The following is a 16,013-nucleotide window of genomic DNA, read 5'->3' on the forward strand; positions in this document are numbered from 1 at the left end:
CTCTTCCCCTACTGTATTTATTTATTTTATTTATTTTGCTCATTTGCACCATATTATTTATATTTGAACTTTGAACTTTCTTCAAACTACAAATCTACCATTCCAGTGTTTTTCTTGCTATACTTTATTTACTTTGCCACCATGGCATTTTTTTGCTTTTACCTCCCTTATCTCACATCATTTGCTCACATTGTATATAGTCTTATTTTTTTTTATATATTTTTTTTTTCTACTGTATTATTGACTGTATGTTGTTTACTCCATGTGTAACTCTGTGTTGTTGTATGTTGTCGAACTGCTTTGCTTTATCTTGGCCAGGTCGCAATTGTAAATGAGAACTTGTTCTCAACTTGCCTACCTGGTTAAATAAAGGTGAAATAAAATAAAAAAATAAAATAAACAATACTGAACATGACTATATTTTTTATTATATTTTAATTTGTATATTAATATCAATATTTTAAAACAAACCATTTCTACTAGGCTTGACTAATGATAAATATTAACCGTGTTATATGAATATGTTAGAGGTTAGATTCAGAGGCTTTCTTGATTCGGTGGTGGGCAAAACAAAACACACCCATGGCAAAATGTGAAGCATTCTGAGCACGTATTCTGACTGCCAGAGAGGGATGCTGCAGCTCCTATACACCAGGGAGACACGTTGGAATATGTGAATTACGTAACCCAGCATCTAGGAGCCTGGCAGGTCCATCTCTCTCTGAGCTCAACTCAGCTCAGCGAGCGAGAGAGAGAGAGAGAGAGAGAGAGAAAGAGAGAAAAAAAGAGAGAGAAAAAGAAAGAGTACAATATATAAAACAAACATTTAACCTTTATTTAACTAGTCAAGTCAGTTAGGAACAAATTCTTATTTATAATGACGGCCTACCCCGGCTAAACCTGGATGACGCTGGGCCAATTGTGCGCCGCTCTATGAGACTCCAAATCGCGTCCGGATGTGATATGGCCTGGATATATATATACACACACACACACAACACCGTATATAGCTATAATTTGACATTTGAAATGTCTCTATTCCTTTAGAACTTTTGTGAGTGTAATGTTTATTGTTCATTTTATATTATTTATTACACTTTTGTTTATTATCTATTTCACTTGCTTTGGCAATGTCAATATATGTTTCCCATACTAATAAAGCCCTTTGAATTAAATTGAGGAGCCAGGGGGAGCAGCCCTACAGTCATGAAGGAAATCACAGAGACAGAGTGCTAAAAATAGCAACAGCAGGATTGGGAATTACACAGCCAAGGTGTCTTACTGCACAAAATGACAATAGAGTATTTGTGCACATGCAAACGTGCATGGCAAAGGTGTTTGACAAAATAAAAACACCTGGAAGTCACTGTAATGTACAGCATTAGTTCTACATTGGTTACCATTAAGCAGACACTCTTATCCAGAGTGACATGCAGTAGTGAGTGCATACATTTTCATACTGGTCCCCTGTGGGAATCAAACCGACAACCGTGGTGTTGCAAGCGCTATGCTCTACCAACTGAGCCACACATTGTCACCCGTGTTGGGGAGTAGTGAACTATATGTAGTTCAACTAGTAATGTAACTACATTTAGCAGTAACTTAGTGGTAGTTGAACTCAATTCAAATCGTGTAGCGGAGTAGCTAACTACTGGAACTGCTCACTACTATATGGGTGAAGTACGCAAGAATTTGCTTTCTTTTTTGTTATCAGACCTTCCTAATTCTCACTTGAAACATATATTTGTTGTGTTTATTAGGGTAAATGACACATTCTGTTTAACATCTGACTCCAGAGTGACCTGTTCTTGTAATTTGTAGTCTGACATTTCAGATTTACATATCACAAAGTAACTTGGATGTAGTGAACTACTTTTTCAAAGTAGCTTTAGTTAAGTAAACTATACAGTATTTATCTTAAGGGTAGCTTTAGTTAAGTAAACTATACAGTATTTCTCTTAAGGGTAGCTTTAGTATAGCTTAACTTCTTCCAGTGTAAAGTAATTGGTAGTTTGGTATGATTTCAAAGTAGCTTCCCCAACACTGGTAGTCACTACCTACTGTATGTACTGAGTGGTAGTGACTGCCTATGTACTGAGTGGTAATCACTGAGCCTACCACCATTGTGTCGTCAGCAAACATGATGATGGTGTTGGAGTTGTGCATGGCCACGTCGTGGGTGAACAGGGAATACAGGAGGGGACTAAGCACACACCCCTGTGGGGCCCCCTGGTTGAGAGTCAGCGTGGTGGAGGTGATGTTGCCTACCCTCACCACCTGGGGTCGTCCCATCAGGAAGTCCAGGATCCAGTTGCAGAGAGAGGTGTTCAGTCCCAGGGTTTAAAGCTTGGTGACGAGCTTAGTGGGGACAATGGTGTTGAACGTTGAGCTGTAGTCAATGAGCAGCATTCTCACATAGGTATTCTTGTAATCTAGGTGGGTGAGGGTAATGTGGAGTGCATTTGAGATTGCGTAGTCTGTGGATCTTTTGGGGCGGTATGCAAATTCGAGTGTGTCTAGGGTGTCTGAGATGTAGTTGATGTGTGTCATAACCAGCCTTTCAAAGCACTTCATGATTATAGATGTGAGTGCTACAGGGCGGTAGTCATTGTGGCGTGAAGCCTTAGAGTTCTTGGGAACAGGAATGATAGTGGTCAGCTTAAGACAAATGGGGATTACAGACTGGGACAAGGAGAGGTTGAAAATGACCGTGAATATACCTGCCAGATGTTCCGCGCATGCTCTGAGAATTGCGCCCTGGAATCCTGTTCGACCCCGTGGCCTTGCGAGTGTTGACCTGATTAAAGACCTTACTCGCGGCGGCCACGGAGAGCGAGATCACCCAGTCCTCTGGGTCGGTGGGGGCCCTCACGCAAGGCACGGTGTTGTTATTGTCGAAGCTTATATAAAATGCATTAATTTCGTCTGGTAGAGAGGCATCGTTGGACAGATTACGGCTGGGTCTTCCTTTTGTAATCTGTAATGGACTGTAGCCCCTGCCATATGTCGTGGGCATCGGAGCCTGTGAAAATATGATTACACCTTAGTCCTACATTGTCCTTTGCTCGTTAGATGACTTTGCGGAGATCTTAGGGGGACTTTTTGAACTTGTTCCTGTCCTCAGCCGTAGCCTTAGGGTTGTCTGTGATAGCCCTGTGTGCGGTAGCCCTGTCCTTTAGCTTAGTGCCAAACTCTGTGTTAATCCAGGGCTTTTGATTGGGGTTGCAGCGAACCTTCACTGTGGGGACAATGTCACCGATGCATTTCCTAATGAAGCCGGTGATGGAGGTGGTTAGCTCGACGATGTTATCGCCAGAGTCTCTGAACATATTCCAATTAGCTAGCAGTCCTGCAGCATAATCTTTGATTCTGATGACCATTTCTGAACGGAGCGAGTCACAGGTACTTCAAGTTTGAGCTTCTGCTTGTAAACAGGAAGCAGGAGTACGACATCATGATCTGATTTGCCGAATGGGGGACGATGAAAGGCCTTGTATGCTTGCTTGTGGGTAAAGTAACAATGGTCTAGGACTATATTGCCCCCTAGTGGCGGAAAAGACGTCTTGATGGAAGTTTGGCGTCACCTCTCTTAATGACGTGGAATTAAAATCGCCGGCAACTGTACAAGGCTTGTTTATAGCCTCAAACAGCCATGGGGGCTATCTTGTCCGAAAGCCATGTTTTAGAAAACAGAGAATATTGCAGTTACGAGAGTCTCGTTGGTAGCAAATCCACGATCGGATGTCATCCATCTTATTATCAAGAGACTGTACATTGGCCAATAGAATGGAGGGAAGAGCTGGCCGGTTTTCCCTTCACCTTAATCTTGTCAGGACTCCTCCTCTCTTGCCTCTGTAACTATGGTGTTTCCTCTTGGATACCCCGAAAATTGGGTTGGAATTACAAAAAGGGCCCAGTGCGGATGCCCGAGTGGCGCAGCGGTCTAAGGCACTGCATCTTAGTGCTAGAGGCGTCACTACAGACACCCTGGTTTGATTCCAGGCTGTATCACAACCGGCCGTGATTGGGAGTCCCATAGGGCGGCGCACAATTGCCAAGTGTCGTCCGGGTTTGGCCGGTGTAGGCCGTCATTGTAAATAAGAATTTGTTCTTAACTGACTTGCCTAGTTAAATAAAGGTTCAATAAAATAAATAAATAAAAAACTGCCGATCTAATGCTTCAAAGTTATTGTCTGTTAAAAGAAATGCTAGCAGATACAGAAAATAAAAATAAATGCCAAAGGAATCACAGAATAGCAAAGTTGGGTTGGAGCTCAACGGCGCCATCTTGTAAAAAATGAAATAATACAGTACAGTACAGCATCATACAGGTAGGCGATTTGAGATGCTATTAATGTTTGCTATTCATTCAGTAATGTGTATGACAGCTGAACCTTATCAAACAGATGTCATAATCAGCTAACTTTCTTTTGAGGAACTGGATTTTATTCCATTGGCCATTTTCAAAGGATGGTTAGAAATGTTACCTTACAACGCACATAATCAATGGCATCGACACCCCTCCTCTTCCAGCACAGTTTTACTTACCTAAAAGGGGAGAAAGAGAAATAAATGACTGACATATCTACAGAAGTCATGTGTGAGAACAGCAACATGAAATGTGTGCCTGTCTGCACCTGTATCATATCATTGAGCAAATCCTGTTTTTTTATGCTTTTGATTTTATACACTTGGATAAACAACTGAGCAAACCATGGAAAATGTGGAGAAAAGTGGCCATAAAGATGCAAAAATAAGTTGCATGTGTCTTGTTGATACATTGCACTGTCTGGGACTCCTTTACCAGCCCTCAACGTAGTCCCAAAGACATTTACTGTGTTTAGTAACATTTACTGTGATACATTGCACTGTCTGGGACTCCTTTACCAGCCCTCAACGTAGTCCCAAAGACATTTACTGTGTTTAGTAACATTTACTGTGATACATTGCACTGTCTGGGACTCCTTTACCAGCCCTCAACGTAGTCCCAAAGACATTTACTGTGTTTAGTAACATTTACTGTGATACATTGCACTGTCTGGGACTCCTTTACCAGCCCTCAACGTAGTCCCAAAGACATTTACTGTGTTTAGTAACATTTACTGTGTTTAATAACATTTACTGTGTTTAGTAACATTTACTGTGTTTAGTAACATTTACTGTGTTTAATAACATTTACTGTGTTTAGTAACATTTACTGTGTTTAGTAACATTTACTGTGTTTAGTAACATTTACTGTGTTTAATAACATTTACTGTGTTTAGTAACATTTACTGTGTTTAGTAACATTTACTGTGTTTAGTAACATTTACTGTGTTTAGTAACATTTACTGTGTTTAATAACATTTACTGTGTTTAGTAACATTTACTGTGTTTAGTAACATTTACTGTGTTTAGTAACATTTACTGTGTTTAGTAACATTTACTGTGTTTAATAACATTTACTGTGTTTAGTAACATTTACTGTGTTTAGTAACATTTACTGTGTTTAATAACATTTACTGTGTTTAATAACATTTACTGTGTTTAATAACATTTACGTTATTTAGTAACATTCACTGTGTGTAGTAACATGTATCTAGTAACAGTGACTGTATCTAGTAACAGTATGTAGTAACAGTGACTGTATCTAGTAACATTGACTGTATCTAGTAACAGTATCTAGTAACAGTGACTGTATTTAGTAACAGTATGTAGTAACAGTGACTGTATCTAGTAACAGTGACTGTGTTTAGTAACAGTGACTGTATTTAGTAACAGTGACTATATCTAGTAACAGTATGTAGTAACAGTGACTGTATCTAGTAACATTGACTGTATCTAGTAACAGTATGTAGTAACAGTGACCGTATCTAGTAACAGTGACCGTATCTAGTAACAGTGACTGTATCTAGTAACAGTGACTGTATCTAGTAACAGTGACTGTATCTAGTAACAGTGACTATCTAGTAACAGTGACCGTATCTAGTAACAGTGACCGTATCTAGTAACAGTGACCGTATCTAGTAACAGTGACTATCTAGTAACAGTGACTGTATCTAGTAACAGTGACTGTATCTAGTGACTGTATCTAGTAACAGTGACCGTATCTAGTAACAGTGACTGTATCTAGTAACAGTATCTAGTAACAGTGATTGTATCTAGTAACAGTGACCGTATCTAGTAACAGTGACTGTATCTAGTAACAGTGACTGTATCTAGTAACAGTATGTAGTAACAGTGACCGTATCTAGTAACAGTGATTGTATCTAGTAACAGTAACAGTATTTAGTAACAGTAACAGTATCTAGTAACAGTGACCGTATCTAGTAACAGTAACAGTATTTAGTAACAGTGACTGTATCTAGTAACAGTGACTATCTAGTAACAGTGACCGTATCTAGTAACAGTGACCGTATCTAGTAACAGTGACCGTATCTAGTAACAGTGACTGTATCTAGTAACAGTGACTATCTAGTAACAGTGACTGTATCTAGTAACAGTGACTGTATCTAGTGACTGTATCTAGTAACAGTGACCGTATCTAGTAACAGTGACTGTATCTAGTAACAGTATCTAGTAACAGTGATTGTATCTAGTAACAGTGACCGTATCTAGTAACAGTGACCGTATCTAGTAACAGTGACTGTATCTAGTAACAGTGACTGTATCTAGTAACAGTATGTAGTAACAGTGACCGTATCTAGTAACAGTGATTGTATCTAGTAACAGTAACAGTATTTAGTAACAGTAACAGTATCTAGTAACAGTGACCGTATCTAGTAACAGTAACAGTATTTAGTAACAGTGATTGTATCTAGTAACAGTGACTGTATCTAGTAACAGTGACTGTATCTAGTAACAGTGACTGTGTTTAATAACATTGGTCAGGTGGATCGCCCTACGCCTCCAGAGATGGAACTCACAGGGAGACCCTTCTGGAGTAACACTCATAACAGATCTCTCTCAGATGAGAAACCACTTAGGTAGGAATACTCCAATTAGTAATGTGTTGTGATAATATAAGACAATTTTAGAAATTAAATGATAAATGTTCAGTGTCATTTGAATATTCGACACATCCCTTCAACTATCTTCTATTGAGTTGTGTTAGTGTGTGTCTTGTTTGTAATGTTTTGGATATCATGTAGCCTTTTCTCATAATGTATTGAATATATTCATATACTGTACATATTGTTTTCTCTCTACTGTTACCCAGTACAGCCTGGTGATGTTGTAGAAATAGAGTCAGCCTCCTTCCAGAACCCTTTCCTTCTGTAATGAGCTTTTCTCTACATCCCTCATCCTCTCCTCCTCTTTCTCTCTCTCTCTCTCCTGTTCCAACAGCTGTATTGTTTATGTGTAACTATCAGGAGCTCTCCATTCACACCAATCGGAATACATGTTGCAGTAGATATGGGATGGAATGTGATGGAATGTAATGGAATTGCACACACTTAGAAAAAAGGGTTCCAAAAGGGTTCTTTGGCTGTCCCATAGGAGAACCCTTTTTGGTTCCAGGTAGAACCCTTTTGGGTTCAATGTGTAACCCTATGTTGAACGGGTTTTGCATGAATCCCAAAAGGGTTCTACGTAGAACCAAAAGTGTTTACGGTCCCGTGTGGCTCAGTTGGTAGAGCATGGTGTTTGCAACGCCAGGGTTGTGGGTTCGATTCCCACGGGGGACCAGTACGGGATTTTTTTTTTAATGAAATGTATGCATTCACTACTGTAAGTCGCTCTGGATAAGAGCATCTGCTAAGTGACTAAAATGTAAAATGTAAACATGTTCTAACTGGACCCAAAATGGGTTTTTCAAAGGGTTCTCCTATTGGGACAGCAGAAGAACCCTTTTAGGTTCTAGATAACACCTTTGTTTCCAAGAGTGTACAGAATTGAATACATCTTGTACCATAATATAATACACATATCAAAATAATCATTCAGTGGAGGGGACAGCGGAGGGGACAGCGGAGGGGACAGCGGAGAGGACAGGGGAGAGGACAGTGTACACTGATCAAGCTCCTATGCCTCCACCACAAGCAGTCATATTCCTATCAGACAGGTATTGTTCTAGTATCAGGTACAGGTACGTCGCTAACACTGGCTCCCTTTTGAATCTTTTTATAGGATGTGTTGTAAAGTTCACGTCATTTCTTTGGGTCATAGCCTTAGAATTTCTCACAAACACACACACACACACACACACAAACACACACTCAGCATGACCGCATCCTCCAACCCCCTTCTCCCCCTCTGTGTGTGTGCATACGTGTTTGTGTGTGTGCGGCGCATACACACACTTGCGCATATGTGTGTTTGGGTCTTCTATTGTGAGAGAGAAGAGTATCAGCAATGTGTGTCAAAGCTCCCACAAGACCAATGATTATTCAATAAGCTAATACATATCCCGTCACCTATTGCCTAGTCCGTGACTAAATTGGAATAAGATTATGCAGTTTGCAATGTGACCCAAAAGGCTCTGTGGCCTTTCAACATGAGACAGGTCGTGGTGTAATATCCATGGGCCCTAGACAGTATGTAATGCAATACGACCTGATTCACCTCCATCTGATCTGAACGGTAAGGCAGCGTCCCAAATGCCATTAATTAAATGTGTTGACTTCGGCAGCATCCCAAACGCCATTATTTAAATGAGCTGACTTAGGGAGTGTCCCAAATGGCACTCTTTTCCCTAAATAGTGCACTACTTTTAACCAGAACTCTATGGGCCCTGGCCAACAGTAGTGCATTACATAGGGAAAAGGCCGCCATTTGGGAGGCCGCTGAAGTCAACACATTTAATTAATGGCGTCATAGTGAGGCTGTAGCGAGGCCAATGGTGGTAACGCTTTCCAGACTCTCTCCATGAATTATAGCCCCTCTTTCCAGACTCTCTCCATGAATTATAGCCCCTCTTTCCAGGCTCTCTCCATGAATTATAGCCCCTCTTTCCAGACTCTCTCCATGAATTATAGCCCCTCTTTCCAGGCTCTCTCCATGACTTACCGCCCCTCTTTCTGGACTCTCTCCCTGTCTTATAGCCCCTCTTTCTGGACTCTCTCCCTGTCTTATAGCCCCTCTTTCCAGACTCTCTCCATGAATTATAGCCCCTCTTTCCAGGCTCTCTCCATGACTTATAGCCCCTCTTTCTAGACTCTCTCCATGACTTATAGCCCCTCTTTCTGGACTCTCTCCCTGACTTATAGCCCCTCTTTCTGGACTCTCTCCCTGACTTATAGCCCCTCTTTCTAGACTCTCTCCCTGACTTATAGCCCCTCTTTCTAGACTCTCTCCATGACTTTTAGCCCCTCTTTCTGGACTCTCTCCATGACTAATAGCCCCTCTTTCTGGACTCTCTCCCTGACTTATAGCCCCTCTTTCTGGACTCTCTCCCTGACTTATAGCCCCTCTTTCTGGACTCTCTCCCTGACTTATAGCCCCTCTTTCTAGACTCTCTCCATGACTTATAGCCCCTCTTTCTGGACTCTCTCCCTGACTTATAGCCCCTCTTTCTAGACTCTCTCCCTGACTTATAGCCCCTCTTTCTGGACTCTCTCCCTGACTTATAGCCCTTTCTAGGAAGATAATAAATGTATCATGATAATGAGATTAACCTTATCCTGGCCACTGCTCCATTGGATTTGTACTGGATTGTACTGTGTGTGTGTGTGTGTGTGTGTGTGTGTGTGTGTGTGTGCGTGCCATCGCGTTTTGGCTGTGCGTGATGATCCATATCGTTTTGGACCTCTCATCGGACACATATTCTAGGATTGGATGACATTGAAAATAAACACTTAGCAAAATAGCTCAAGCTTCCGAAACGCATGTCAATAACATTGAGTGATACCGCTGGTCATGAGAAATGAGCGACAATTCATATGTATATTTTAAGGAACACCAATTCACAAGACATTATGTTGTGATGCACTACGTCATTTACGGATGATCATTTTATGTTATATATCTATGATTAGTGAATATAGCTAATAGTATGTGCTTTAGACTTTTGGAAGGCCAATACCTAAATGCTTTTATAAGTCAATAACAGCACCTGTTTCAAAATCATATAGGACCTGTGTCTCCACATGTCTTTTGGCACGCTCCTGTGATTTTCCTGTGACCCCTTGACACTTGTCTGCTGTAACAATGTCTACACACCCATTTCCTGAAGGAATGTCCTTCACTCAGCTAGACCGACGGGTTGTTTCTGCTTATAACCAACTGCAATGTTAGGATGAGCAGAGGTTCTCGCTTATGGGTGGTTCTCATCTTCCCAGGCAAAGAGAAAGAAAGCCATCACTTACATTCTTTGAATAATTCAATGCCAGCTCTCCTGCAGCTAACTTCACAACTATATTCAAAGTGCGGGACAAAATTGAGGCTATGATTAAGAAGTTGGAGCTCTTCTCTGTCTGCATTAACAAGGACAACACACAGGTCTTTCCATCATTGTATGATTTTTTTCGTGCAAATGAACGCAAGCTTAGTGAAAAGTCAAATGTGATATAGCGAAGCACCTGAGTGAGTTGGGTGCAAAATTATGCAGGTACTTTCCCGAAACGGACAACACATACAACTGGATTCGTTATCCCTTTCATGCCCTGTCTCCAGTCCACTTACCGATATCTGAACAAGAGAGCCTCATGGAAATTGCAACAAGCGGTTCTGTGAAAATGTAATTTAAATCAGAAGCCACTGTCAGATTTCTGGATTGGACTGCGCTCAGTGTATCCTGCCTTGGCAAATCGTGCTGTTAAGACACTGATGCCCTTTGCAACCACGTACCTATGTGAGAGTGGATTCTCGGCCCTCACTAGCATGAAAACTAAATACAGGCACAGAATGTGTGGAAAATGATTTACTCTCTCCAATACAACCCAACATTGCAGAGTTATGTGCATCCTTTCAAGCACACCCTTCTCATTAACCTGCGGTGAATTATTCCCCATTTTCGAAGAACAAATAAAGTTTTATATGTAAAGAGCAAAATTACTGATTATTATTATTTGTGCCCTGGTCCTATAAGAGCTCTTTGTCACCAGACACTTCAGTCACAGCCATGGAAAGGTAACCAGACACATCAGTCCCAGCCATGGAAAGGTAACCAGACACATCAGTCACAGCCATGGAAAGGTAACCAGACACATCAGTCACAGCCATGGAAAGGTAACCAGACACATCAGTCACAGCCATGGAAAGGTAACCAGACACGAAGACAGGTGTGGACATTTCCTCTTACTTCCTAACCATACCAGTTGAAAGAGCATACTCTTTTCTTCAAATGTGGTAAACATCAAAGATTATGAACAGGAGCCATTGATATTTCCAGGACCAGTACTGAAAAACATGCTGGCGTATATTATAATAGAATAGAATAGAATATATACGCACAGTGTCTTACAAAGCGCCAGTGGCTCTGCTGTCACAGGAGGACAAACAGCTACAGTATGTGCAGATACCCAGCAAATTACCCAGATACCCTGTTATTTCAGGAAGGGAAAGAAACAGTATAGTACTTTGATGATGTAAACTGAGAAGCTGGAACATGGTACCACGGGGAACCCCAGGAAGCTGGAACATGGTACCACGGGGAACCCCAGGAAGCTAGAACATGGTACCATGGGGAACCCCAGGAAGCTAGAACATGGTACCATGGGGAACCCCAGGAAGCTAGAACATGGTACCATGGGGAACCCCAGGAAGCTAGAACATGGTACCATGGGGAACCCCAGGAAGCTAGAACATGGTACCATGGGGAACCCCAGGAAGCTGGAACATGGTACCATGGGGAACCCCAGGAAGCTGGAACATGGTACCATGGGGAACCCCAGGAAGCTGGAACATGGTACCATGGGGAACCCCAGGATGCTGGAACATGGTACCATGGGGAACCCTAGGAAGCTGGAATATGGTACCACGGGGAACCCCAGGAAGCTAGAACATGGTACCATGGGGAACCCCAGGAAGCTAGAACATGGTACCATGGGGAACCCCAGGAAGCTGGAACATGGTACCATGGGGAACCCCAGGAAGCTGGAACATGGTACCATGGGGAACCCCAGGAAGCTGAAACATGGTACCATGGGGAACCCCAGGAAGCTAGAACATGGTACCATGGGGAACCCCAGGAAGCTGGAACATGGTACCATGGGGAACCCCAGGAAGCTGGAACATGGTACATGGGGAACCCCAGGAAGCTGGAAGATAGTACTACGGGGAACCCCAGGGAGGGAGATGCTGGTGTGTGGCAGGCAGATGGTGTGCCGTGTGTACGGTACGTGAACTGTTAGAGAATGCAGACTCCCCACAGCAGCCGGCATCTTAAACTCCCATGCCCCCCCCCACCACACACACACACACGCACACACAAGCATGCACACACAGACACACATAGTGTGTGGCATATCAAGTGGCGAGCCCCACCTGTTTTGCATGTTATTTTGGCATTAATACATGTCACATATCAGTTTGCAAAAACATGTATAATAATAATAATAGAGTTATTAAAGCTGCATACAAGCATACAAAGCCCCTTGTGTGCTGCCATAGAGTTACAATAGTAGTGCCCATCCAAGAAGGCTCAAGGCCATTGGCCACAGATAAAATATCTACAGTAGCTTTGACTGATCATGTCAACATCATACTTTCAAAATCTTAGCTAACAAGCTAGCAGTCATCATCATGAATCAAGTCGATAATCTACTGGTAAATCATTTTCAATCCTTGTCATATGAAGAGAAATTATGAAGAGAAATTATAGATTAAACGTATCTGTGCTCATCGGCCATTAGACATAAACATTACACATCAAGTTGGAAATCACAAATTCAACAACGAGTGGTTTGGAAGGAATCAGTGGCTAACTGCATGCATTGCAAAGACATCACTAGCCTGCTATTCAGTGGAGTGGGCCTGTGGTCAAAGTCTGGGTTTAAGGATCTCTTTTCCAAGCTTAAAAGGATAAACTTTCAACATTGGCCATGCTGTCAATTCAGCATGACTTCCGCCGCGTTCAAAACAACTGGAAACACGGGAAATCTCAGACTTCAGTGAGTTCAAGACAACTGGGAACTCTAAAAAAACAAGTTCCGACTGGGAAAATACGTTTGGAACGGTCATCCAACTCGGAATTCAAAGTCCGGAACTTGGGCCTCTTTCTTTGAAGATCACTGACATCACGATTCGACCTTGTTTTTTTCAGAGTTCTCAGTTGTCTTGAAAGCACAATAAATCCAGAGAATGACAGGCTTTGATGACAAAATTTGCCCACGAAGCACCGCCGCCCCACCTTCCTGTTCAAATGAGCACAGCACAACAAGGTGAGTCTAAAAATGTATTGTATGCTGCTGCATAAATGATGTAATATGCCAGGGAGATATGTATACCGTAGCTAATAAAGTAAGTGTATGTTGTGTAGTACGCTGTTAGTAGCCATGTGCCTCACCCTAATAATTTGATCCCTTTTAACCTCATAACTTAGCCTACTGTTCTGACTTGGTGGTGCACATGTATTCTATAGCCTGTTTTAGAGAAATGTCATCATTGAATATTGTAAGAGCTTTTATTGTCTGCTTATATGCCTCCTTTATTTATCCTACGGTTCTGACTTGGTGTAGAGGGAGAAGACTGTAAGAACGGCCCATGTTCTGAATTATGTCGCTGTACATTTCAAATGTGCTGAACAAATAGTTATATTGACTACGTCCGTCCTAACTCGCTCATTAATTTCTTAATCGGAATTACGGATTGCCTCTTATCCGCTCATCGTCCCCTTATGCCATAGTTTGTACATCTCAATTGTCAGTAGAAACCACATTTGTTTAAGCAAGTCAGCCATATCAGCTATGTTTTTAAAAGGCAGTAAATGAGGCTTAATAAACTGTTTCGCTGCCAGACAAGGCTCCGCTGATAGCCAGGTGTAGCAGTAGTAAGGTGTTGGGACAGCTTTATGTAGGTCATAACAGTTTGTGGGCACCGTTTGTCACCGTTATAGTGTAATTAATGCATTGTTTAGTGGTGGTTTGTGTTGTGTAGTGGCTTTGCTGGCATGCATCTAATAAAACATGTTTAAGTTTGCCCCACCAAGACTTACATGCTAAAATTGACACTGGGCATATCAAAGTCTCCTACACTGTTAGGCTACACAAAGCATGTGATGAACACAATTTGATCACAGTCTCTTCCTATGGGTCGGTAGTCATTAAGGCAGGTTACCTTAGTGTTCTTGGACAACGGTCATCTGCTTGAAACATGTTGGTATTACAGACACAGTCAGGGACAGATTGAAAATGACAGTGAAGACACTTGCCAGTTGGTCAGCGCATGCTCGGAATATATGTCCTGGTAATCTGTCTGGCCCTGTGGCCTTGTGAATGTCGACCTGTTTAAAGTCTTACTCACATTGGCTACGGAGAGCGTGATCACACAGTCGTCCGGAACAGCTGGTACTCTCATGCATGTTTCAGTGTTGCCTCGAAGCGAACATAGAAGTAATTTAGCTGGTCTGGTAGGTTTGTGTCACTGGGCAGCTAGTGGCTGTGCTTCCCTTTGTAGTCTGTAATACTTTGCAAGCCCTGCCACATCCGACGAGCGTTGGAGCCGGTGTTGTACGATTCAATCTTAGTCCTGTATTGATGCTTTGCCTGTTTGATGGTTCGTCGGAGGGCATAGCGGGATTTCTTATAAGCTTCCGGGTTAGAGTCCCGCTCCTTGAAAGTGGCAGCTCTACCCTTTAGCTCAGTGAGGATGTTGCCTGTAATCCATGGCTTTAGGTTGGGGTATGTACGAACGGTCACTGTAGGGATGACGTCATTGATGCACTTATTGAAGAAGCCAGTGACTGATGTGGTGTACTCCTCAATGCCATCAGAAGAATCCCGGAACATATTCCAATCTGTGCTAGCAAAACAGTCCTGTAGCTTAGCATCTGCTTCATCTGACCACTTTCTTAATGACCGAGTCACTGGTGCTTCCTGCTTTACTTTTTGCTTGTAAGCAGGAATCAGGAGGATATAATTATGGTCAGATTTGCCAAATGGAGGGTGAGGGAGAGCTCTATGTGTGGAGTAAAGGTGGTCTGAAGTTTTTTTCCCTCTGGTTGCACAAACTGATTTGAGTTTCCCTGCATTAAAGTCCCCGGCCACTAGGAGCGTCGCCTCTGGATGAGCATTTTCCTGTTTGCTTATGGCCGTATACAGCTCATTGAGTGCGGTCTTAGTGCCAGCATCATTCTGCGGTGGTATATAGACAGCTACGAAAAATATAGATGTTAACTCTCTTGGTAAATAGTGTGGTCTACAGCTTATCATGAGATACTCTACCTCAGGCGAGCAAAACCTCGAGACTTCCTTAGATTTCGTGCACCAGCTGTTGTTTACAAATATGCACAGGCCGCCGCCCCTTCTATCCTGCCAAAAAAGCTTAAAACACACCAGCTGTATGTTAATCATGTCGCCGTTCAGCCACGACTTGGTGAAACATAAGATATTACAGTTTTTAATGTTCCGTTGGTAGGATATACGTGCTCCTAGTTCATCTATATTCATCTTTATTATCGATTGATTGTACATTGGCTAATAGGACCGATGGTAAAGGTAGATTACCATCTCTGCAACAGATCCTTACAAGGCACCCGGACCGTCGTCCACGATACCTCCATCTGTTCCTCCCGCGAATGACGGGGATGAGGGCCTTGTCGGGTGTCTGGAGTAAATCCTTTCCTTCCGACTCGTTGAAGAAGAAGAATTCCTCGCTGCCCTGATATTAACAAGCTCTTTTCGGTCATAAGACACGGTGGCAGAAACATTATGTACAAAATAAGTTACAAATAACGTGAAAAAACATACACAATAGCACAATTGGTTATGGGATCGTAAAATGGCAGCCATCTTCTTCGGCGCCATTATTTTTAATTTCACAGTCTGTATTATTGTCTCAGGAAAAAGCACTGAAGGCACAGTAGAGCCTACAGCCTGACAGAAAAGACAGTGATCATTCTGCTCAAGTATTTTTGTCTTGTTTACCTTTCAAAA

At 42.2% G+C, this 16,013-nt stretch overlaps 1 pseudogene; it reads right to left on the bottom strand.

Moving 5' to 3' along the window:
- Window positions 1–16,013, bottom strand: part of LOC115160068 (cAMP-specific 3',5'-cyclic phosphodiesterase 4D-like) — a 359,418-nt pseudogene that overhangs the window by 158,763 nt on the left and 184,642 nt on the right.

The sequence above is a fragment of the Salmo trutta genome, chromosome 23 (assembly GCF_901001165.1).
Source record: "Salmo trutta chromosome 23, fSalTru1.1, whole genome shotgun sequence".
NCBI lineage: Eukaryota > Metazoa > Chordata > Actinopteri > Salmoniformes > Salmonidae > Salmo > Salmo trutta.